Source organism: Oncorhynchus masou, chromosome 20 (genome assembly GCF_036934945.1).
Source record: "Oncorhynchus masou masou isolate Uvic2021 chromosome 20, UVic_Omas_1.1, whole genome shotgun sequence".
In the NCBI taxonomy this organism is placed as follows: domain Eukaryota; kingdom Metazoa; phylum Chordata; class Actinopteri; order Salmoniformes; family Salmonidae; genus Oncorhynchus; species Oncorhynchus masou.
Window position 1 is genome coordinate 29,908,318 of NC_088231.1, and position 27,120 is coordinate 29,935,437.

General features: G+C 45.9%; 1 pseudogene; it reads left to right on the plus strand.

Moving 5' to 3' along the window:
• The window catches only part of LOC135506627 (condensin complex subunit 3-like), a 64,124-nt pseudogene extending 38,101 nt beyond the window's left edge, over window positions 1-26,023 (plus strand).
• Window positions 26,024-27,120: the final 1,097 nt, after the last annotated feature.

Below are 27,120 nucleotides of genomic sequence, written 5' to 3' on the forward strand. Positions count from 1 at the left end.
CTCTGTAGATAGCCCAGCTAGATGAGGTCAGTATCGGTCTCTGTAGATAGCCCAGCTAGATGAGGTCAGTATCGGTCTCTGTAGATAGCCCAGCTAGATGAGGTCAGTATCGTTCCCTCTGTAGATAGCCCAGCTAGATGAGGTCAGTATCGTCCTCTGTCTCTGTAGATAGCCCAGCTAGATGAGGTCAGTATCGTTCCCGGTCTCTGTAGATAGCCCAGCTAGATGAGGTCAGTATCGTCTCTGTAGATAGCCCAGCTAGATGAGGTCAGTATCGTTCTCTGTCTCTGTAGATAGCCCAGCTAGATGAGGTCAGTATCGGTCTCTGTAGATAGCCCAGCTAGATGAGGTCAGTATCGCCCTCTGTAGATAGCCCAGCTAGATGAGGTCAGTATCGTCCTCTGTCTCTGTAGATAGCCCAGCTAGATGAGGTCAGTATCGTTCCCGGTCTCTGTAGATAGCCTAGCTAGATGAGGTCAGTATCGTTCCCGGTCTCTGTAGATAGCCCAGCTAGATGAGGTCAGTATCGTTCTCTGTCTCTGTAGATAGGCCAGCTAGATGAGGTCAGTATCGGTCTCGGTCTCTGTAGATAGCCCAGCTAGATGAGGTATAGACCCTCTCTGTCTCTCTGTAGATAGCCCAGCTAGATGAGGTATTGACCCTCTCTGTAGATAGCCCAGCTAGATGAGGTCAGTATCGTCCTCTGTCTCTGTAGATAGCCCAGCTAGATGAGGTCAGTATCGTTCCCGGTCTCTGTAGATAGCCTAGCTAGATGAGGTCAGTATCGTTCCCGGTCTCTGTAGATAGGCCAGCTAGATGAGGTCAGTATCGGTCTCTGTAGATAGCCCAGCTAGATGAGGTATAGACCCTCTCTGTCTCTCTGTAGATAGCCCAGCTAGATGAGGTATTGACCCTCTCTGTAGATAGCCCAGCTAGATGAGGTCAGTATCGTTCTCGGTCTCTGTAGATAGCCCAGCTAGATGAGGTCAGTATCGTTCTCTGTCTCTGTAGATAGCCCAGCTTGATGAGGTCAGTATCGTTCTCGGTCTCTGTAGATAGCCCAGCTAGATGAGGTCAGTATCACCCTCTGTCTCTGTAGATAGCCCAGCTAGATGAGGTCAGTATCGTTCTCGCCCTCTGTAGATAGCCCAGCTAGATGAGGTCAGTATCGTTCTCTGTCTCTGTAGATAGCCCAGCTAGATGAGGTCAGTATCGGTCTCTGTAGATAGCCCAGCTAGATGAGGTCAGTATCGGTCTCTGTAGATAGCCCAGCTAGATGAGGTCAGTATCGCCCTCTGTAGATAGCCCAGCTAGATGAGGTCAGTATCGTCCTCTGTCTCTGTAGATAGCCCAGCTAGATGAGGTCAGTATCGGTCTCTGTAGATAGCCCAGCTAGATGAGGTCAGTATCGTTCTCGCCCTCTGTAGATAGCCCAGCTAGATGAGGTCAGTATCGTTCTCTGTCTCTGTAGATAGCCCAGCTAGATGAGGTCAGTATCGGTCTCTGTAGATAGCCCAGCTAGATGAGGTCAGTATCGGTCTCTGTAGATAGCCCAGCTAGATGAGGTCAGTATCGCCCTCTGTAGATAGCCCAGCTAGATGAGGTCAGTATCGTCCTCTGTCTCTGTAGATAGCCCAGCTAGATGAGGTCAGTATCGTTCCCGGTCTCTGTAGATAGCCTAGCTAGATGAGGTCAGTATCGTTCCCGGTCTCTGTAGATAGCCCAGCTAGATGAGGTCAGTATCGTTCTCTGTCTCTGTAGATAGGCCAGCTAGATGAGGTCAGTATCGGTCTCGGTCTCTGTAGATAGCCCAGCTAGATGAGGTATAGACCCTCTCTGTCTCTCTGTAGATAGCCCAGCTAGATGAGGTATTGACCCTCTCTGTAGATAGCCCAGCTAGATGAGGTATAGACCCTCTCTGTCTCTCTGTAGATCGCCCAGCTAGATGAGGCTAAGATCCGTATCAGCGCTCTCAGGGCAGTCATCGACCTGCTGCTGCTCTACGGCTTCACACTGCTGTCTGAACGCCCCAGCGCCGCCCCCCAGACCTCCCATTCGCCAGCCAACCAGGAAGACCAGGGGGAGGGGGAGGAGCCGGAGGAGGGGCAGCACCACTCAGTCCATCCTGATGATGCTGTCCGACTTCCTGGACAGTGAGGTGTGTTTATGATTCTGTGTGTGTGTGTGTTTATGATTCTGTGTGTGTGTGTGTGTTTATGATTCTGTATGTGTGTGTGTTTATGATTCTGTGTGTGTGTTTATGATTCTGTATGTGTGTGTGTGTGTTTATGATTCGGTGTGTGTGTGTTTATGATTCTGTGTGTGTGTGTTTATGATTCTGTGTGTGTGTTTATGATTCTGTATGTGTGTGTGTGTGTTTATGATTCGGTGTGTGTGTGTTTATGATTCTGTATGTGTGTGTGTGTGTTTATGATTCGGTGTGTGTGTGTTTATGATTCGGTGTGTGTGTGTTTATGATTCGGTGTGTGTGTGTGTTTATGATTCGGTGTGTGTGTGTTTATGATTCGGTGTGTGTGTGTTTATGATTCGGTGTGTGTGTGTGTTTATGATTCGGTGTGTGTGTGTGTGTTTATGATTCTGTGTGTGTGTGTGTGTTTATGATTCTGTGTGTGTGTTTATGATTCGGTGTGTGTGTGTGTGTTTATGATTCGGTGTGTGTGTGTGTGTTTATGATTCGGTGTGTGTGTGTTTATGATTCGGTGTGTGTGTGTGTTTATGATTCGGTGTGTGTATATGATTCGGTGTGTGTGTGTGTTTATGATTCGGTGTGTGTGTGTGTGTTTATGATTCGGTGTGTGTGTTTATGATTCGGTGTGTGTGTGTGTTTATGATTCTGTGTGTGTGTGTGTTTATGATTCGGTGTGTGTGTGTGTGTTTATGATTCGGTGTGTGTGTTTATGATTCGGTGTGTGTGTGTGTATATGATTCGGTGTGTGTGTGTGTGTGTTTATGATTCGGTGTGTGTGTGTGTGTGTTTATGATTCGGTGTGTGTGTGTGTGTTTATGATTCGGTGTGTGTGTGTGTGTTTATGATTCGGTGTGTGTGTGTGTGTGTGTGTTTATGATTCGGTGTGTGTGTGTGTTTATGATTCGGTGTGTGTGTGTGTTTATGATTCGGTGTGTGTGTGTGTATATGATTCGGTGTGTGTGTGTGTGTATATGATTCGGTGTGTGTGTGTGTTTATGATTCGGTGTGTGTGTGTGTGTATATGATTCGGTGTGTGTGTGTGTGTTTATGATTCGGTGTGTGTGTGTGTGTTTATGATTCGGTGTGTGTGTGTGTGTTTATGATTCGGTGTGTGTGTGTGTGTGTTTATGATTCGGTGTGTGTGTGTGTGTTTATGATTCGGTGTGTGTGTGTGTTTATGATTCGGTGTGTGTGTGTGTTTATGATTCGGTGTGTGTGTGTGTGTTTATGATTCGGTGTGTGTGTGTGTGTGTGTGTTTATGATTCGGTGTGTGTGTGTGTGTGTGTGTTTATGATTCGGTGTGTGTGTGTGTGTGTTTATGATTCGGTGTGTGTGTGTGTGTGTTTATGATTCGGTGTGTGTGTGTTTATGATTCGGTGTGTGTGTGTGTTTATGATTCGGTGTGTGTGTGTGTGTGTTTATGATTCGGTGTGTGTGTGTGTTTATGATTCGGTGTGTGTGTGTGTGTGTGTGTGTGTTTATGATTCGGTGTGTGTGTGTGTGTGTTTATGATTCGGTGTGTGTGCAGGTGTCTGAGCTGCGTACCGAGACAGCGGAGGGTCTGGCCAAACTGATGTATTCCGGCCGGATCTCCAGTGCCAAGCTCCTCTCTCGATTGGTGTTGCTATGGTACAACCCCGTCACCGAGGACGACACCAGACTACGCCACTGTCTCGGAGTGTTCTTCCAGCTGTACGCCCGGGAGAGCAGGTACGACACACCCCTAGATACTCTGACCCCTAGATATTCTGACCCCTAGATACTCTGACCCCTAGATATTCTGACCCCTAGATACTCTGGGGATATACTCTGACCCCTAGATACTCTGACCCCTAGATACTCTGACCCCTAGATACTCTGACCCCTAGATACTCTGGGGATATACTCTGACCCCTAGATACTCTGACCCCTAGATACTCTGGGGATATACTCTGACCCCTAGATACTCTGACCCCTAGATACTCTGACCCCTAGATACTCTGACCCCTAGATACTCTGACCCCTAGATACTCTGGGGATATACTCTGACCCCTAGATACTCTGACCCCTAGATACTCTGGGGATATACTCTGACCCCTAGATACTCTGACCCCTAGATACTCTGGGGATATACTCTGACCCCTAGATATTCTGACCCCTAGATATTCTGACCCCTAGATACTCTGGGGATATACTCTGACCCCTAGATACTCTGACCCCTAGATACTCTGGGGATATACTCTGACCCCTAGATACTCTGACCCCTAGATACTCTGGGGATATACTCTGACCCTAGATACTCTGACCCCTAGATACTCTGGGGATATACTCTGACCCCTTGATACACTGGGGATATACTCTGACCCCTAGATACTCTGACCCCTAGATACTCTGACCCCTAGATACTCTGGGGATATACTCTGACCCCTAGATACTCTGGGGATATACTCTGACCCCTAGATACTCTGACCCCTAGATACTCTGACCCCTAGATACTCTGGGGATATACTCTGACCCCTAGATACTCTGACCCCTAGATACTCTGGGGATATACTCTGACCCCTAGATACTCTGACCCCTAGATACTCTGGGGATATACTCTGACCCCTAGATACTCTGACCCCTAGATACTCTGACCCCTAGATACTCTGGGGATATACTCTGACCCCTAGATACTCTGGGGATATACTCTGACCCCTAGATACTCTGACCCCTAGATACTCTGGGGATATACTCTGACCCCTAGATACTCTGACCCCTAGATACTCTGGGGATATACTCTGACCCCTAGATACTCTGACCCCTAGATACTCTGGGGATATACTCTGACCCCTAGATACACTGACTGTGTGTGTGTGTTCAGGGCCCACCGGCAGTGTGTTTACTGACTGTGTGTGTGTGTTCAGGGCCCACCAGGAGTGTGTTTACTGACTGTGTGTGTGTTCAGGGCCCACCAGGAGTGTGTTTACTGACTGTGTGTGTGTTCAGGGCCCACCGGCAGTGTGTTTACTGACTGTGTGTGTGTTCAGGGCCCACCAGCAGTGTGTTTACTGACTGTGTGTGTGTTCAGGGCCCACCAGCAGTGTGTTTACTGACTGTGTGTGTTCAGGGCCCACCAGGAGTGTGTTTACTGACTGTGTATGTGTTCAGGGCCCACCAGCAGTGTGTTTACTGACTGTGTGTGTGTGTTCAGGGCCCACCAGGAGTGTGTTTACTGACTGTGTGTTCAGGGCCCACCAGCAGTGTGTTTACTGACTGTGTGTGTGTGTTCAGGGCCCACCAGCAGTGTGTTTACTGACTGTGTGTGTGTTCAGGGCCCACCAGGAGTGTGTTTACTGACTGTGTGTTCAGGGCCCACCAGCAGTGTGTTAACTGACTGTGTGTGTTCAGGGCCCACCAGCAGTGTGTTTACTGACTGTGTGTGTGTGTTCAGGGCCCACCAGGAGTGTGTTTACTGACTGTGTGTGTGTGTTTACTAACTGTGTGTGTGTGTGTTCAGGGCCCACCAGGTGTGTGTTTACTAACTGTGTGTGTTCAGGGCCCACCAGCAGTGTGTATACTGACTGTGTGTGTTCAGGGCCCACCAGGAGTGTGTTTACTGACTGTGTGTGTGTGTTCAGGGCCCACCGGCAGTGTGTTTACTGACTGTGTGTGTTCAGGGCCCACCGGCAGTGTGTTTACTGACTGTGTGTGTGTTCAGGGCCCACCAGCAGTGTGTTTACTGACTGTGTGTGTGTTCAGGGCCCACCAGCAGTGTGTTTACTGACTGTGTGTGTTCAGGGCCCACCGGCAGTGTGTTTACTGACTGTGTGTGTGTTCAGGGCCCACCAGCAGTGTGTTTACTGACTGTGTGTGTGTTCAGGGCCCACCAGCAGTGTGTTTACTGACTGTGTGTGTTCAGGGCCCACCGGCAGTGTGTTTATTGACTGTGTTTGTGTTCAGGGCCCACCGGCAGTGTGTTTACTGACTGTGTGTGTGTTCAGGGCCCACCAGCAGTGTGTTTACTGACTGTGTGTGTGTTCAGGGCCCACCAGCAGTGTGTTTACTGACTGTGTGTGTGTTCAGGGCCCACCAGCAGTGTGTTTACTGACTGTGTGTGTTCAGGGCCCACCAGCAGTGTGTTTACTGACTGTGTGTGTTCAGGGCCCACCAGCAGTGTGTTTACTGACTGTGTGTGTGTGTTCAGGGCCCACCAGGAGTGTGTTTACTGACTGTGTGTGTGTTCAGGGCCCACCAGGAGTGTGTTTACTGACTGTGTGTGTGTTCAGGGCCCACCGGCAGTGTGTTTACTGACTGTGTGTGTGTGTTCAGGGCCCACCAGGAGTGTGTTTACTGACTGTGTGTGTTCAGGGCCCACCAGCAGTGTGTTTACTGACTGTGTGTGTGTTCAGGGCCCACCAGCAGTGTGTTTACTGACTGTGTGTGTGTTCAGGGCCCACCAGCAGTGTGTTTACTGACTGTGTGTGTTCAGGGCCCACCAGCAGTGTGTTTACTGACTGTGTGTGTGTTCAGGGCCCACCAGCAGTGTGTTTACTGACTGTGTGTGTGTTCAGGGCCCACCAGTAGTGTGTTTACTGACTGTGTGTGTGTTCAGGGCCCACCGGCAGTGTGTTTACTGACTGTGTGTGTGTTCAGGGCCCACCAGCAGTGTGTTTACTGACTGTGTGTGTGTTCAGGGCCCACCAGCAGTGTGTTTACTGACTGTGTGTGTTCAGGGCCCACCGGCAGTGTGTTTACTGACTGTGTGTGTGTTCAGGGCCCACCGGCAGTGTGTTTACTGACTGTGTGTTCAGGGCCCACCAGCAGTGTGTTTACTGACTGTGTGTGTTCAGGGCCCACCAGGAGTGTGTTTACTGACTGTGTGTGTTCAGGGCCCACCAGGAGTGTGTTTACTGACTGTGTGTGTGTTCAGGGCCCACCAGCAGTGTGTTTACTGACTGTGTGTGTGTTCAGGGCCCACCAGCAGTGTGTTTACTGACTGTGTGTGTTCAGGGCCCACCAGCAGTGTGTTTACTGACTGTGTGTGTGTTCAGGGCCCACCAGCAGTGTGTTTACTGACTGTGTGTGTGTTCAGGGCCCACCAGTAGTGTGTTTACTGACTGTGTGTGTGTTCAGGGCCCACCGGCAGTGTGTTTACTGACTGTGTGTGTGTTCAGGGCCCACCGGCAGTGTGTTTACTGACTGTGTGTGTGTTCAGGGCCCACCGGCAGTGTGTTTACTGACTGTGTGTGTGTTCAGGGCCCACCAGCAGTGTGTTTACTGACTGTGTGTGTTCAGGGCCCACCGGCAGTGTGTTTACTGACTGTGTGTGTGTTCAGGGCCCACCGGCAGTGTGTTTACTGACTGTGTGTGTTCAGGGCCCACCAGCAGTGTGTTTACTGACTGTGTGTGTGTTCAGGGCCCACCAGCAGTGTGTTTACTGACTGTGTGTGTGTTCAGGGCCCACCAGCAGTGTGTTTACTGACTGTGTGTGTGTTCAGGGCCCACCAGGAGTGTGTTTACTGACTGTGTGTGTGTTCAGGGCCCACCAGCAGTGTGTTTACTGACTGTGTGTGTGTTCAGGGCCCACCAGGAGTGTGTTTACTGACTGTGTGTGTGTTCAGGGCCCACCAGGAGGTTGTGGAGGAGTGCTTTCTGCCCACCCTCCAGACCCTGCTGAATGCTCCGGCTTCGTCTCCGTTGGCCGAGGTGGACGTCACCAACGTAGCAGAGCTGCTGGTGGAGCTGACACGGCCCAGCTCTCTCATAAAGCCTGGAGACACACAGGTAACATTTAATATAACCTCTATATAACAGTGATGGGGGGGTCCATAGATATACAGGCCTCTAACACACAGGTAACATTTAATATAACCTCTATACAATAGTGATGGGGGGGGGGGGTCCATAGATATACAGACCTCTAACACGCAGGTAATATTTAATATAACATCTATACAATAGTGATGGGGGGGTCCATAGATATACAGGCCTCTAACACAGGTAACATTTAATATAACCTCTATATAATAGTGATGGGGGGTCCATAGATATACAGACCTCTAACACACAGGTAACATTTAATATAACCTCTATATAATAGTGATGGGGGGTCCATAGATATACAGGCCTCTAACACACAGGTAACATTTAATATAACCTGATAACATCTATATAATAGTGATGGGGGGGGGTCCATAGATATACAGACCTCTAACACACAGGTAATATTTAATATAACCTCTATATAATAGTGATGGGGGGGTCCATAGATATACAGGCCTCTAACACACAGGTAATATTTAATATAACCTGATAACATCTATATAATAGTGATGGGGGGGGGGGTCCATAGATATACAGACCTCTAACACACAGGTAACATTTAATATAACCTGATAACATCTATATAATAGTGATGGGGGGGGGTCCATAGATATACAGACCTCTAACACACAGGTAATATTTAATATAACCTCTATATAATAGTGATGGGGGGGGTCCATAGATATACAGGCCTCTAACACACAGGTAACATTTAATATAACCTCTATATAATAGTGATGGGGGGGGGTCCATAGATATACAGACCTCTAACACACAGGTAATATTTAATATAACCTCTATATAATAGTGATGGGGGTCCATAGATATACAGACCTCTAACACACAGGTAACATTTAATATAACCTCTATATAATAGTGATGGGGGGGGGGTCCATAGATATACAGGCCTCTAACACACAGGTAATATTTAATATAACCTCTATATAATAGTGATGGGGGGTCCATAGATATACAGACCTCTAACACACAGGTAACATTTAATATAACCTCTATATAATAGTGATGGGGGGGTCCATAGATATACAGACCTCTAACACAGGTAACATTTAATATAACATCTATATAATAGTGATGGGGGGTCCATAGATATACAGACCTCTAACACACAGGTAATATTTAATATAACCTCTATATAATAGTGATGGGGGGTCCATAGATATACAGGCCTCTAACACACAGGTAATATTTAATATAACCTCTATATAATAGTGATGGGGGGGTCCATAGATATACAGACCTCTAACACACAGGTAACATTTAATATAACCTCTATATAATAGTGATGGGGGGGTCCACACAGGTAACATTTAATATAACCTCTATACAATAGTGATGGGGGGGGGGTCCATAGATATACAGGCCTCTAACACACAGGTAACATTTAATATAACCTGACAACCTCTATACAACAGTGATGGGGGGGGGGTCCATAGATATACAGGCCTCTAACACACAGGTACCATTTAATATAACCTGACAACCTCTATATAATAGTGATGGGGGGGTCCATAGATATACAGGCCTCTAACACACAGGTAATATTTAATATAACCTGACAACCTCTATATAATAGTGATGGGGGGGGGGTCCATAGACCTCTAACACACAGGTAACATTTAATATAACCTCTATATAATAGTGATGGGGGGTCCACACAGGTAACATTTAATATAACATCTATATAATAGTGATGGGGGGGGGTCCATAGATATACATGCTTCTAACACACAGGTAACATTTAATATAACCTCTATATAATAGTGATGGGGGGGGGTCCACACAGGTAACATTTAATATAACATCTATATAATAGTGATGGGGGGGGTCCATAGATATACAGACCTCTAACACACAGGTAACATTTAATATAACCTGACAACCTCTATATAATAGTGATGGGGGGGGTCCATAGATATACAGACCTCTAACACACAGGTAATATTTAATATAACCTGATAACCTCTATATAATAGTGATGGGGGGTCCATAGATATACAGGCCTCTAACACACAGGTAATATTTAATATAACCTGATAACCTCTATATAATAGTGATGGGAGGGGGTCCATAGATATACAGGCCTCTAACACACAGGTAACATTTAATATAACCTGACAACCTCTATATAATAGTGATGGGGGGTCCATAGATATACAGGCCTCTAACACACAGGTAATATTTAATATAACCTGACAACCTCTATATAATAGTGATGGGGGGGTCCATAGATATACAGGCCTCTAACACACAGGTAACATTTAATATAACCTCTATATAATAGTGATGGGGGGTCCATAGATATACAGACCTCTAACACACAGGTAATATTTAATATAACCTCTATATAATAGTGATGGGGGGTCCATAGATATACAGGCCTCTAACACACAGGTAATATTTAATATAACCTCTATATAATAGTGATGGGGGGTCCGTAGATATACAGGCGTCTAACACACAGGTAACATTTAATATAACCTCTATATAATAGTGATGGGGGGGTCCATAGATATACAGACCTCTAACACAGGTAACATTTAATATAACATCTATATAATAGTGATGGGGGGTCCATAGATATACAGACCTCTAACACACAGGTAATATTTAATATAACCTCTATATAATAGTGATGGGGGGTCCATAGATATACAGACCTCTAACACACAGGTAACATTTAAATAACATCTATATAATAGTGATGGGGGGGTCCATAGATATACAGACCTCTAACACACAGGTAATATTTAATATAACCTCTATATAATAGTGATGGGGGGGTCCATAGATATACAGGCCTCTAACACACAGGTAATATTTAATATAACCTGACAACCTCTATACAACAGTGATGGGGGGGGGTCCATAGATATACAGACCTCTAACACACAGGTAATATTTAATATAACCTGACAACCTCTATTCAACAGTGATGGGGGGGGGTCCATAGATATACAGGCCTCTAACACACAGGTAATATTTAATATAACCTGACAACCTCTATACAACAGTGATGGGGGGGGTCCATAGATATACAGACCTCTAACACACAGGTAATATTTAATATAACCTGACAACCTCTATATAATAGTGATGGGGGGGTCCATAGATATACAGACCTCTAACACACAGGTAACATTTAATATAACCTGACAACCTCTATATAATAGTGATGGGGGGGTCCGTAGATATACAGGCCTCTAACACACAGGTAACATTTAATATAACCTCTATATAATAGTGATGGGGGGGTCCATAGATATACAGGCCTCTAACACACAGGTAATATTTAATATAACCTCTATATAATAGTGATGGGGGGTCCATAGATATACAGGCCTCTAACACACAGGTAATATTTAATATAACCTCTATATAATAGTGATGGGGGGTCCATAGATATACAGGCCTCTAACACACAGGTAACATTTAAATAACATCTATATAATAGTGATGGGGGGGGGGTCCATAGATATACAGACCTCTAACACACAGGTAATATTTAATATAACCTCTATATAATAGTGATGGGGGGTCCATAGATATACAGGCCTCTAACACACAGGTAACATTTAATATAACCTGACTACCTCTATATAATAGTGATGGGGGTCCATAGATATACAGGCCTCTAACACACAGGTAACATTTAATATAACCTGACTACCTCTATATAATAGTGATGGGGGGTCCATAGATATACAGACCTCTAACACACAGGTAACATTTAATATAACATCTATATAATAGTGATGGGGGGTCCATAGATATACAGGCCTCTAACACACAGGTAATATTTAATATAACCTGACTACCTCTATATAATAGTGATGGGGGGTCCATAGATATACAGACCTCTAACACACAGGTAACATTTAATATAACATCTATATAATAGTGATGGGGGGTCCATAGATATACAGACCTCTAACACACAGGTAATATTTAATATAACATCTATATAATAGTGATGGGGGGTCCATAGATATACAGGCCTCTAACACACAGGTAACATTTAATATAACCTGACAACCTCTATATAATAGTGATGGGGGGTCCATAGATATACAGGCCTCTAACACACAGGTAATATTTAATATAACAGTGATGGGGGGGGTCCATAGATATACAGACCTCTAACACACAGGTAATATTTAATATAACCTCTATATAATAGTGATGGGGGGTCCATAGATATACAGGCCTCTAACACACAGGTAACATTTAATATGACCTGACAACCTCTATTCAACAGTGATGGGGGGTCCATAGATATACAGGCCTCTAACACACAGGTAACATTTAATATAACAGTGATGGGGGGGGGGTCCATAGATATACAGGCCTCTAACACACAGGTAACATTTAATATAACCTGATAACCTCTATATAATAGTGATGGGGGGTCCATAGATATACAGGCCTCTAACACACAGGTAATATTTAATATAACCTCTATATAATAGTGATGGGGGTCCATAGATATACAGACCTCTAACACACAGGTAATATTTAATATAACCTCTATATAATAGTGATGGGGGGTCCATAGATATACAGACCTCTAACACACAGGTAACATTTAATATAACCTCTATATAATAGTGATGGGGGGTCCATAGATATACAGGCCTCTAACACACAGGTAACATTTAATATAACCTGATAACCTCTATATAATAGTGATGGGGGGGTCCATAGATATACAGGCCTCTAACACACAGGTAATATTTAATATAACCTCTATATAATAGTGATGGGGGGGTCCATAGATATACAGACCTCTAACACACAGGTAATATTTAATATAACAGTGATGGGGGGTCCATAGATATACAGGCCTCTAACACACAGGTAATATTTAATATAATAGTGATGGGGGGTCCATAGATATACAGGCCTCTAACACACAGGTAATATTTAATATAACATCTATATAATAGTTATGGGGGGGGGGGTCCATAGATATACAGACCTCTAACACACAGGTAACATTTAATATAACCTGACAACCTCTATATAATAGTGATGGGGGGTCCATAGATATACAGGCCTCTAACACACAGGTAATATTTAATATAACATCTATATAATAGTTATGGGGGGGTCCATAGATATACAGACCTCTAACACACAGGTAACATTTAATATAACCTGACAACCTCTATATAATAGTGATGGGGGGGTCCATAGATATACAGGCCTCTAACACACAGGTAATATTTAATATAACCTCTATATAATAGTGATGGGGGTCCATAGATATACAGACCTCTAACACACAGGTAATATTTAATATAACCTCTATATAATAGTGATGGGGGGTCCATAGATATACAGGCCTCTAACACACAGGTAATATTTAATATAACATCTATATAATAGTGATGGGGGGTCCATAGATATACAGACCTCTAACACACAGGTAATATTTAATATAACCTCTATATAATAGTGATGGGGGGGGGGGGTCCATAGATATACAGGCCTCTAACACACAGGTAATATTTAATATAACCTGACAACCTCTATTCAACAGTGATGGGGGGGTCCATAGATATACAGGCCTCTAACACACAGGTAATATTTAATATAACCTGACTACCTCTATATAATAGTGATGGGGGGGTCCATAGATATACAGGCCTCTAACACACAGGTAATATTTAATATAACCTCTATATAATAGTGATGGGGGGTCCATAGATATACAGACCTCTAACACACAGGTAACATTTAATATAACATCTATATAATAGTGGGGGGGGGGTCCATAGATATACAGGCCTCTAACACACAGGTAACATTTAATATAACCTGACAACATCTATATAATAGTGATGGGGGGTCCATAGATATACAGTCCTCTAACACACAGGTAACATTTAATATAACCTGACAACCTCTATATAATAGTGATGGGGGGTCCATAGATATACAGACCTCTAACACATAGGTAATATTTAATATAACCTCTATATAATAGTGATGGGGGTCCATAGATATACAGGCCTCTAACACACAGGTAATATTTAATATAACCTCTATATAATAGTGATGGGGGGTCCATAGATATACAGACCTCTAACACACAGGTAATATTTAATATAACCTCTATATAATAGTGATGGGGGGTCCATAGATATACAGACCTCTAACACACAGGTAATATTTAATATAACCTCTATATAATAGTGATGGGGGGGGGTCCATAGATATACAGACCTCTAACACACAGGTAATATTTAATATAACCTCTATATAATAGTGATGGGGGGTCCATAGATATACAGACCTCTAACACACAGGTAACATTTAATATAACATCTATATAATAGTGATGGGGGTCCATAGATATACAGGCCTCTAACACACAGGTAACATTTAATATAACCTGACAACCTCTATATAATAGTGATGGGGGGTCCATAGATATACAGGCCTCTAACACACAGGTAATATTTAATATAACATCTATATAATAGTGATGGGGGGTCCATAGATATACAGGCCTCTAACACACAGGTAACATTTAATATAACCTGACAACCTCTATATAATAGTGATGGGGGGGTCCATAGATATACAGGCCTCTAACACACAGGTAATATTTAATATAACATCTATATAATAGTGATGGGGGGGGGTCCATAGATATACAGGCCTCTAACACACAGGTAACATTTAATATAACCTGACAACCTCTATATAATAGTGATGGGGGGTCCATAGATATACAGGCCTCTAACACACAGGTAATATTTAATATAACCTCTATATAATAGTGATGGGGGGTCCATAGATATACAGACCTCTAACACACAGGTAACATTTAATATAACATCTATATAATAGTGATGGGGGGGGGGTCCATAGATATACAGGCCTCTAACACACAGGTAACATTTAATATAACCTGACAACCTCTATATAATAGTGATGGGGGGTCCATAGATATACAGGCCTCTAACACACAGGTAATATTTAATATAACCTCTATATAATAGTGATGGGGGTCCATAGATATACAGACCTCTAACTCACCGTTAATATTTAATATAACCTGACTACCTCTATATAATAGTGATGGGGGTCCATAGATATACAGACCTCTAACACACAGGTAACATTTAATATAACCTGACAACCTCTATATAATAGTGATGGGGGGTCCATAGATATACAGGCCTCTAACACACAGGTAACATTTAATATAACCTGACAACATCTATATAACAGTGATGGGGGGGTCCATAGATATACAGGCCTCTAACACACAGGTAACATTTAATATAACCTGACTACCTCTATATAATAGTGATGGGGGGGTCCATAGATATACAGGCCTCTAACACACAGGTAATATTTAATATAACCTCTATATAATAGTGATGGGGGTCCATAGATATACAGGCCTCTAACACACAGGTAATATTTAATATAACCTCTATATAATAGTGATGGGGGGGTCCATAGATATACAGGCCTCTAACACACAGGTAATATTTAATATAACCTCTATATAATAGTAATGGGGGTCCACACAGGTAATATTTAATATAACCTCTATATAATAGTGATGGGGGGTCCATATATATACAGGCCTCTAACACACAGGTAATATTTAATATAACCTGACAACCTCTATATAATAGTGATGGGGGGTCCATAGATATACAGGCCTCTAACACACAGGTAATATTTAATATAACCTCTATATAATAGTGATGGGGGGGTCCATAGATATACAGGCCTCTAACACACAGGTAATATTTAATATAACCTGACAACCTCTATTCAACAGTGATGGGGGGGTCCATAGATATACAGGCCTCTAACACACAGGTAATATTTAATATAACCTCTATATAATAGTGATAGGGGGGTCCATAGATATACAGACCTCTAACACACAGGTAACATTTAATATAACCTCTATATAATAGTGATGGGGGGGTCCATAGATATACAGACCTCTAACACACAGGTAATATTTAATATAACCTCTATATAATAGTGATGGGGGGTCCATAGATATACAGGCCTCTAACACACAGGTAACATTTAATATAACCTGATAACATCTATATAATAGTGATGGGGGGGGGTCCATAGATATACAGACCTCTAACACACAGGTAATATTTAATATAACCTCTATATAATAGTGATGGGGGGTCCATAGATATACAGACCTCTAACACACAGGTAATATTTAATATAACCTCTATATAATAGTGATGGGGGGTCCATAGATATACAGGCCTCTAACACACAGGTAACATTTAATATAACCTCTATATAATAGTGATGGGGGGGTCCATAGATATACAGGCCTCTAACACACAGGTAACATTTAATATAACCTCTATATAATAGTGATGGGGGGTCCATAGATATACAGACCTCTAACACACAGGTAACATTTAATATAACCTCTATATAATAGTGATGGGGGGTCCATAGATATACAGGCCTCTAACACACAGGTAACATTTAATATAACCTGATAACCTCTATATAATAGTGATGGGGGGGTCCATAGATATACAGACCTCTAACACACAGGTAACATTTAATATAACCTGATAACCTCTATACAACAGTGATGGGGGGGTCCATAGATATACAGGCCTCTAACACACAGGTAATATTTAATATAACCTGACAACCTCTATATAATAGTGATGGGGGGGTCCATAGATATACAGGCCTCTAACACACAGGTAATATTTAATATAACCTCTATATAATAGTGATGGGGGGTCCATAGATATACAGGCCTCTAACACACAGGTAACATTTAATATAACATCTATATAATAGTGATGGGGGGGTCCATAGATATACAGACCTCTAACACACAGGTAATATTTAATATAACCTCTATATAATAGTGATGGGGGGGTCCATAGTTGCATATCACAATATTATTTTTGTCCATTATATCGATACTTTCGATTGTGTAAAAAAAAATATATACTTTATTTTATTTTGCTAGGTAGCGTTAGCTCGTGCTAATTCAGCTGTGCCTAACTTGTCCTCCATCTTGTTTTTAAATAGTGAACATGTTTTCAGAGCTTGTTTTCTCGTGGCTCTCTCTGCACCAGACACACGGTGAACAATATGTTTGGAACCTCGAATTTCAATAAAATCACAATACACGTAGAATCACAATACACGTAGAATCACAATACACGTAGAATCACAATACACGTAGAATCACAATACATGTAGAATCACAATACATCCCTCTGTCTGAAGTGTGTTCTCTGGAGGCTAAACGTGTGTGTGTGTGTGTGTGTGTGTGTGTGTGTGTGTGTGTGTGTGTGTGTGTGTGTGGGGGTAGGAGGTGTGTGCCCATGACCACCTGGCAGTGCGTGTGTGTGGCGAGATGCTGAAGGACCCGTCAGCTCCCGAAGTCCGTCTCTACGCCAAAGTACTGAACAGTCTGGAGCTCAGTGCTGACGGCAACACAACGAGAGACCTGGTGACCCTGCTACAACAAGTTACACAGGTACAGTACTGACAACAACACCTGGTGACCCTGCTACAACAAGTTACACAGGTACAGTACTGACAACAACACAACACCTGGTGTCCCTGCTACAACAAGTTACACAGGTACAGTACTGTCAACAACACAACACCTGGTGACCCTGCTACAACACCTGGTGACCCTGCTACAACACCTGGTGACCCTGCTACAACACAACACATTTCCTGATGACACCAAACTAACTCAAGTCTGTGTAGGAGGTAAAGGATCGTATCGCTCTGCGTGCTCTGGAGAAGCTGATTGGACAGCTGCAGGACTCAAATAACCAACCAGATCTCAGCACTACGACACTACAGCCTGTCGATGTCAACACTGAGGGTAAAGCGAGAGAGGAGACTACTACTGAGGGTAAGGAGAGAGAGGAGACTACTACTGAGGGTAGAGAGAGAGAGGATACTACTACTGAGGGTAGAGAGAGAGGAGACTACTACTGAGGGTAGAGAGAGAGAGGAGACTACTACTGAGGGTAGAGAGAGAGGAGACTACTACTGAGGGTAGAGAGAGAGAGGAGACTACTACTGAGGGTAGAGAGAGAGGAGACTACTACTGAGGGTAGAGAGAGAGGAGACTACTACTGAGGGTAGAGAGAGAGAGGAGACTACTACTGAGGGTAGAGAGAGAGAGGAGACTACTAGAGGGTAGAGAGAGAGGAGACTACTACTGAGGGTAGAGAGAGGAGGAGACTACTACTGAGGGTAGAGAGAGAGAGGAGACTACTACTGAGGGTAGAGAGAGAGGAGACTACTACTGAGGGTGAGGAGTAGAGAGAGAGAGGAGACTACTACTGAGGGTAGAGAGAGAGAGAGGAGACTACTACTGAGGGTAAGGAGAGAGAGGAGACTACTACTGAGGGTAGAGAGAGAGAGAGAGACTACTGAGGGTAAGAGAGAGAGAGGAGACTACTACTGAGGGTAGAGAGAGAGGAGACTACTACTGAGGGTGAGGGTAGAGAGAGAGAGAGGAGACTACTACTGAGGGTAGAGAGAGAGAGGAGACTACTACTGAGGGTAGAGAGAGAGGAGACTACTACTGAGGGTAGAGAGAGAGAGGAGACTACTACTGAGGGTATCGAGAGAGAGAGAGACTACTACTGAGGGTAGAGAGGAGACTACTACTGAGGGTAGAGAGAGAGAGAGGAGAGAGAGAGAGGAGACTACTACTGAGGGTAGAGAGAGAGGAGACTACTACTGAGGGTGAGGAGACTACTACTGAGGGTAGAGAGAGAGAGAGGAGACTACTACTGAGGGTAGAGAGAGAGAGGAGACTGAGGGTAGAGAGAGAGAGGAGACTACTACTGAGGAGTTGAGAGAGAGGAGACTACTACTGAGGGTAGAGAGAGGAGACTACTACTGAGTAGAGAGAGGAGACTACTACTGAGGGTAGAGAGAGAGAGAGAGAGACTACTACTGAGGGTAGAGAGAGAGGAGACTACTACTGAGGGTAGAGAGAGAGAGAGAGAGAGAGAGAGAGGAGACTACTACTGAGGGTAGAGAGAGAGAGGAGACTACTACTGAGGGTGAGGGTAGAGAGAGAGGAGACTACTACTGAGGGTAAGAGAGAGAGGAGACTACTACTGAGGGTAGAGAGAGAGAGGAGACTACTACTGAGGGTAGAGAGGTACTGAGAGAGAGAGGAGACTACTACTGAGGGTAGAGAGAGAGAGGAGACTACTACTGAGGGTAGAGAGAGAGGAGACTACTACTGAGGGTAGAGAGAGAGAGGAGACTACTACTGAGGGTAGAGAGAGAGAGGAGACTACTACTGAGGGTAGAGAGAGAGAGGAGACTACTACTGAGGGTGAGGGTAGAGAGAGAGAGAGAGGAGACTACTACTGAGGGTAGTGAGAGAGAGAGGAGACTACTACTGAGGGTAGAGAGAGAGAGGAGACTACTACTGAGGGTAGAGAGAGAGAGAGGAGACTACTACTGAGGGTAGAGAGAGAGAGGAGACTACTACTGAGGGTAGAGAGAGAGAGGAGACTACTACTGAGGGTAGAGAGAGAGAGGAGACTACTACTGAGGGTGAGGAGTAGAGAGAGAGGAGACTACTACTGAGGGTAGAGGAGAGAGAGAGGAGACTACTACTGAGGGTGAGGGAGAGAGAGAGGAGACTACTACTGAGGGTAGAGACTACTAGAGAGAGGAGACTACTACTGAGGGTAGAGAGAGAGAGAGGAGACTACTACTGAGGGTAGAGAGAGAGAGGAGACTACTACTGAGGGTAGAGAGAGAGGAGACTACTACTGAGGGTAGAGAGAGAGGAGACTACTACTGAGGGTAGAGAGAGAGAGGAGACTACTACTGAGGGTAGAGAGGGAGAGAGAGGAGACTACTACTGAGGGTAGAGAGAGAGAGGAGAGACTACTGAGGGTAGAGGAGACTACTACTGAGGGTAGAGAGAGAGAGGGAGACTACTACTGAGGGTAGAGAGAGAGAGGAGACTACTACTGAGGGTAGAGAGAGAGAGGAGACTACTGAGGGTAGAGAGAGAGGGTACTGAGTAGAGAGAGAGAGAGAGAGGAGACTACTACTGAGGGTAGAGAGAGAGAGAGGAGACTACTACTGAGGGTAGAGAGAGAGGAGACTACTACTGAGGGTAGAGAGAGAGAGGAGACTACTACTGAGGGTAGAGAGAGAGAGAGGAGACTACTACTGAGGGTAGAGAGAGAGAGGAGACTACTACTGAGGGTAGAGAGAGAGGAGACTACTACTGAGGGTAGAGAGAGAGGAGACTACTACTGAGGGTAGAGAGAGGAGACTACTACTGAGGGTAGAGAGAGAGAGGAGACTACTAGAGGGAGAGAGAGAGGAGACTACTACTGAGGGTGAGGAGACTACTACTGAGGGTAGAGAGAGAGAGAGGAGACTACTACTGAGGGTAGAGAGAGAGAGAGGAGACTACTACTGAGGGTAGAGAGAGAGAGGAGACTACTACTGAGGGTAGAGAGAGAGGAGACTACTACTGAGGGTAGAGAGAGAGGAGACTACTACTGAGGGTAGAGAGAGAGGAGACTACTACTGAGGGTAGAGAGAGAGGAGACTACTACTGAGGGTAGAGAGAGAGAGAGGAGACTACTACTGAGGGTAGAGAGAGAGGAGACTACTACTGAGGGTAGAGAGAGAGGAGACTACTACTGAGGGTAGAGAGAGAGGAGACTACTACTGAGGGTAGAGAGAGAGAGGAGAGAGGAGACTACTACTAGAGAGAGAGAGAGGAGACTACTGAGGGTACTGAGGGTAGAGAGAGAGAGGAGACTACTACTGAGGGTAGAGAGAGAGAGGAGACTACTACTGAGGGTAGAGAGAGAGAGAGGAGACTACTACTGAGGGTAGAGAGAGAGAGGAGACTACTACTGAGGGTAGAGAGAGAGAGGAGACTACTACTGAGGGTAGAGAGAGAGAGGAGACTACTACTGAGGGTAAGGAGAGAGAGGAGTACTGAGGGTAGAGAGAGAGGAGACTACTACTGAGGGTAGAGAGAGAGAGGAGACTACTACTGAGGAGACTACTACTGAGTAGAGAGAGAGAGAGAGACTACTACTGAGGGTAGAGAGAGAGAGGAGACTACTACTGAGGGTAGAGAGAGAGAGACTACTACTGAGAGAGAGAGGAGACTACTACTGAGGGTAGAGAGAGAGAGGAGACTACTACTGAGGGTAGAGAGAGAGGAGACTACTACTGAGGGTAGAGAGAGAGAGGAGACTACTACTGAGGGTGAGGAGTACTGAGAGAGAGAGGAGACTACTACTGAGGGTAGAGAGAGAGGAGACTACTACTGAGGGTAGAGAGAGAGAGGAGACTACTACTGAGGGTAGAGAGAGAGAGAGAGACTACTACTACTGAGGGTACTGAGGGAGAGAGAGAGGAGACTACTACTGAGGGTAGAGAGAGAGAGGAGACTACTACTGAGGGAGAGAGACTGAGGGTAGAGAGGAGACTACTACTGAGGGTAGAGAGAGAGAGAGGAGACTACTACTGAGGGTAGAGAGAGGAGACTACTACTGAGGGTAGAGAGAGAGAGGAGACTACTACTGAGGGTAGAGAGAGAGAGGAGACTACTACTGAGGGTAGAGAGAGAGGAGACTACTACTGAGGGTAGAGAGAGAGAGGAGACTACTACTGAGGGTAGAGAGAGAGAGAGGAGACTACTACTGAGGGTAGAGAGAGAGAGGAGACTACTACTGAGGGTAGAGAGAGAGAGAGAGGAGACTACTACTGAGGGTAGAGGGAGACTACTAGAGGGTAGAGAGAGAGGAGACTACTACTGAGGGTAGAGAGAGAGAGGAGACTACTACTGAGGGTAGAGAGAGAGAGGAGACTACTACTGAGGGTAGAGAGGAGACTACTACTGAGGGAGAGAGAGGAGACTACTACTGAGGGTAGAGAGAGAGAGGAGACTACTACTGAGGGTACTGAGGGTAGAGAGAGAGAGAGAGAGGAGACTACTACTGAGGGTAGAGAGAGAGAGGAGACTACTACTGAGGGTAGAGAGAGAGGAGACTACTACTGAGGGTAGAGAGAGAGAGGAGACTACTACTGAGGGTAGAGAGAGAGAGGAGACTACTACTGAGGGTAGAGAGAGAGAGGAGACTACTACTGAGGGTAGAGAGACTACTACTGAGGGTAGAGAGAGAGAGGAGACTACTACTGAGGGAGAGAGAGAGAGAGGAGACTACTACTGAGGGTAGAGAGAGAGAGGAGACTACTACTGAGGGTAGAGAGAGAGAGGGAGACTACTACTGAGGGTAGAGAGAGAGAGGAGACTACTACTGAGGGTAGAGAGAGAGGAGACTACTACTGAGGGTAGAGAGAGAGGAGACTACTACTGAGGGTAGAGAGAGAGAGGAGACTACTACTGAGGGTAGAGAGAGAGAGGAGACTACTACTGAGGGTAGAGAGAGAGAGAGGAGACTACTACTGAGGGTAGAGAGAGAGGAGACTACTACTGAGGGTAAAGCGAGAGAGGAGACTACTACTGAGGGTAGAGAGAGAGAGGAGACTACTACTGAGGGTAGAGAGAGAGAGGAGACTACTACTGAGGGAGAGAGAGGAGACTACTACTGAGGGTAGAGAGAGAGAGGAGACTACTACTGAGGGTAGAGAGAGAGGAGACTACTACTGAGGGTAGAGAGAGAGAGGAGACTACTACTGAGGGTAGAGAGAGAGGAGACTACTACTGAGTAGAGAGAGAGAGGGACTACTACTGAGGGTAGAGAGAGGAGACTACTACTGAGGGTAGAGAGAGAGAGGAGACTACTACTGAGGGTAGAGAGAGAGAGGAGACTACTACTGAGGGTAGAGAGAGAGGAGACTACTGAGGGTGAGGAGTACTGAGGGAGAGAGAGGAGACTACTACTGAGGGTAGAGAGAGAGAGGAGACTACTACTGAGGGTAGAGAGGGAGAGAGGGTAGAGAGAGAGGAGACTACTACTGAGGGTAGAGAGAGAGAGGAGACTACTACTGAGGGTAGAGAGAGAGAGAGGAGACTACTACTGAGGGTAGAGAGAGAGGAGACTACTACTGAGGGTAGAGAGAGAGGAGACTACTACTGAGGGTAGAGAGAGAGAGAGGAGACTACTACTGAGGGTAGAGAGAGAGAGGAGACTACTACTGAGGGTAGAGAGAGGAGACTACTACTGAGGGTAGAGAGAGAGGAGACTACTACTGAGGGTAGAGAGAGAGGAGACTACTACTGAGGGTAGAGAGAGAGAGGAGACTACTACTGAGGGTAGAGAGAGAGAGAGAGGAGACTACTACTGAGGGTAGAGAGAGAGAGGAGACTACTACTGAGGGTACTACTGAGGGAGAGAGAGAGGAGACTACTACTGAGGGTAGAGAGAGACTACTACTGAGGGTAGAGAGAGAGAGACTACTACTGAGGGTAGAGAGAGAGAGGAGACTACTACTGAGGGTAGAGAGGAGACTACTACTGAGGGTAGAGAGAGAGAGGAGACTACTACTGAGGGTAGAGAGAGAGAGGAGACTACTACTGAGGGTGAGGAGAGAGAGAGAGGAGACTACTACTGAGGGTAGAGAGAGAGAGAGAGGAGACTACTACTGAGGGTAGAGAGAGAGAGAGGAGACTACTACTGAGGGTAGGAGGAGACTACTACTGAGGGTAGAGAGAGAGAGGAGACTACTACTGAGGGTAGAGAGAGAGAGGAGACTACTACTGAGGGTAGAGAGAGAGGAGACTACTACTGAGGGAGGGAGACTACTACTGAGGGTAGAGAGAGAGAGGAGACTACTACTGAGGGTAGAGAGAGGAGACTACTACTGAGGGTAGAGAGAGAGGAGACTACTACTGAGGGTAGAGAGAGAGAGAGAGAGAGGAGACTACTACTGAGGGTAGAGAGAGAGAGGAGACTACTACTGAGGGTAGAGAGAGAGAGGAGACTACTACTGAGGGTAGAGAGAGAGAGGAGACTACTACTGAGGGTAGAGAGAGAGAGAGGAGACTACTACTGAGGGTAGAGAGAGAGAGGAGACTACTACTGAGGGTAGAGAGAGAGAGGAGAGACTACTGAGGGTAGAGAGAGAGGAGACTACTACTGAGGGTAGAGAGAGGGTACTACTGAGGGAGAGAGAGGGAGACTACTACTGAGGGTAGAGAGAGAGAGGAGACTACTACTGAGGGTAGAGAGAGAGGAGACTACTACTGAGGGTAGAGAGAGAGGAGACTACTACTGAGGGTAGAGAGAGGAGACTACTACTGAGGGTAGAGAGAGAGACTACTACTGAGGGAGAGAGGAGACTACTACTGAGGGTAGAGAGAGAGGAGACTACTACTGAGGGTAGAGAGAGAGAGGAGACTACTACTGAGGGTAGAGAGAGAGAGAGAGGAGACTACTACTGAGGGTAGAGAGAGAGAGGAGACTACTACTGAGGGTAGAGAGAGAGAGAGAGGAGACTACTACTGAGGGTAGAGAGAGAGAGGAGACTACTACTGAGGGTAGAGAGAGAGGAGACTACTACTGAGGGTAGAGAGAGAGAGGAGACTACTACTGAGGGTAGAGAGAGAGAGGAGACTACTACTGAGGGTAGAGAGAGAGGACTACTAGAGGAGAGAGAGAGGAGACTACTACTGAGGGTAGAGAGAGAGGAGACTACTAGAGAGAGAGGAGACTACTACTGAGGGTAGAGAGAGAGAGAGGAGACTACTACTGAGGGTAGAGAGAGAGGAGACTACTACTGAGGGTAGAGAGAGAGGAGACTACTACTGAGGGTAGAGAGAGAGAGGAGACTACTACTGAGGGTAGAGAGAGAGAGGAGACTACTACTGAGGGTAGAGAGAGAGGAGACTACTACTGAGGGTAGAGAGAGAGGAGACTACTACTGAGGGTTGTGGTTCATGTTACTGTTAGACTGAATCAGATGACATGGAGAGAGAGAGATGTAACTCCTTAGTCTTCATCTCTACAGAGATGACCTGGACCAGTCTGCCAAGAGGCCAGGAGAGGTATACGCCCATCTTACACACCTCCTGCGAACCTCTGACACGGTTGAGCACCACTAACAGTTGATCGTGTGTGTGTGTGTAGGTCAGAGGAAACCCTCCACAGTCAAAGGAGCCAAGAAGTCCAGCAGATCGGCAGAGTCCTCCGAGGAGAGGTGAGAGGAGGGGAGGAGAAGTGCTTAATCGTCCCTGAATGTTGAAATGGATCCGTTCTGTATATCACCTTTATTTTCTCCCTCCTCTCCCTCCGTCTCCCCTCCTCCTCCTCTCCTCCTCCTCTCCGTCTCCCCTCCTCCTCTCCCCTCCCCTCCTCCGTCTCCCTCCCTCCCTCCCTCCTCTCCATCCGTCTCCCTCCTCCTCTCCATCTCCTCCCTCTCCCCTCCTCCTCTCCATCCCCTCCTCCTCTCCATCCGTCTCCCCTCCTCCTCTCCTTCCTCTCCATCCTCCTCTCCATCCCTCCTCCTCTCCATCCGTCTCCCTCCTCTCCATCTCTCTCCCTCCTCCTCTCCATCTGTCTCCCTTCCTCCTCTCCTCCTGTCTCCTCCTCCTCCTCTCCATCCGTCTCCTTCCTCCTCTCCATCTCTCCCTCCCCTCCTCCTCCTCTCCATCCGTCTCCTTCCTCCCTCTCCATCTCTCTCCCCCCCCTCTCCATCTCTCTCCCTCCCCTCCTCCTCCTCTCCGCCTCCCTCCATAGTGATGGGGAGAATGTTCCAGACTCGGTGCCGGTACCCCGTCCATCCCGCCGGGCCAAGACGGCAGCTTTGGACAAAACCAGACTGGACCTCAGTGCCCTCCTCCACCAGGAGGCCAACACCTCGTAGAGTCCCAGGTCAGATAGGGTAGAGAGGTCAGGATGCGTGTTTGCTGCCGAGTGGAATCAGTATCAGAGTAGTGGACATGTCGAGCAACAGGTTTAGAGACAGAAGGAAGTCCTATCATCAACCTGAATGAAAAATGTGTATTTTTATTGGTTTAAATAAAACGATTAAACTTCCTGGTATGTCTCTCGGCTGTAATTCTCCCTTTGTTATTGAGGTCTGTATCCCTCCAGGAAGTCCCATTGAGGTCTGTATCCCTCCTGGAAGTCCCATTGAGCTCTATATCCCTCCAGGAAGTCCCATTGAGCTCTGTATTCCTCCAGGAAGTCCCATTGAGGTCTGTATCCCTCTGTTATTGAGGTCTGTATTCCTCCAGGAAGTCCCATTGAGCTCTGTATCCCTCCAGGAAGTCCATTTGAGCTCTGTATTCCTCAGGAAGTCCCATTGAGCTCTGTATCCCTCTGTTATTGAGGTCTGTATCCCTCCAGGAAGTCCCATTGATCTCTGTATCCCTCCAGGAAGTCCCATTGAGGTCTGTATCCCTCTGTTATTGAGGTCTGTATCCCTCCAGGAAGTCCCATTGAGCTCTGTATTCCTCTGTTATTGAGGTCTGTATCCCTCCAGGAAGTCCCATTGAGCTCTGTATTCCTCTGTTATTGAGGTCTGTATCCCTCCAGGAAGTCCCATTGAGCTCTGTATCCCTCTGTTATTGAGGTCTGTATCCCTCAGGAAGTCCCATTGAGCTCTGTATTCCTCTGTTATTGAGGTCTGTATCCCTCCAGGAAGTCCCATTGAGCTCTGTATCCCTCTGTTATTGAGGTCTGTATCCCTCCAGGAAGTCCCATTGAGCTCTGTATTCCTCTGTTATTGAGGTCTGTATCCCTCCAGGAAGTCCCATTGAGCTCTGTATCCCTCTGTTATTGAGGTCTGTATCCCTCCAGGAAGTCCCATTGAGCTCTGTATCCCTCCAGGAAGTCCCATTGAGCTCTGTATCCCTCCAGGAAGTCCCATTGAGCTCTGTATTCCGCTGTTATTGAGCTCTGTATCCCTCCAGGAAGTCCCATTGAGGTCTGTATTCCTCTGTTATTGAGGTCTGTATCCCTCCAGGAAGTCCCATTGAGCTCTGTATCCCTCTGTTATTGAGGTCTGTATCCCTCCAGGAAGTCCCATTGAGCTCTGTATTCCGCTGTTATTGAGCTCTGTATCCCTCTGTTATTGAGGTCTGTATCCCTCCAGGAAGTCCCATTGAGCTCTGTATCCCTCCAGGAAGTCC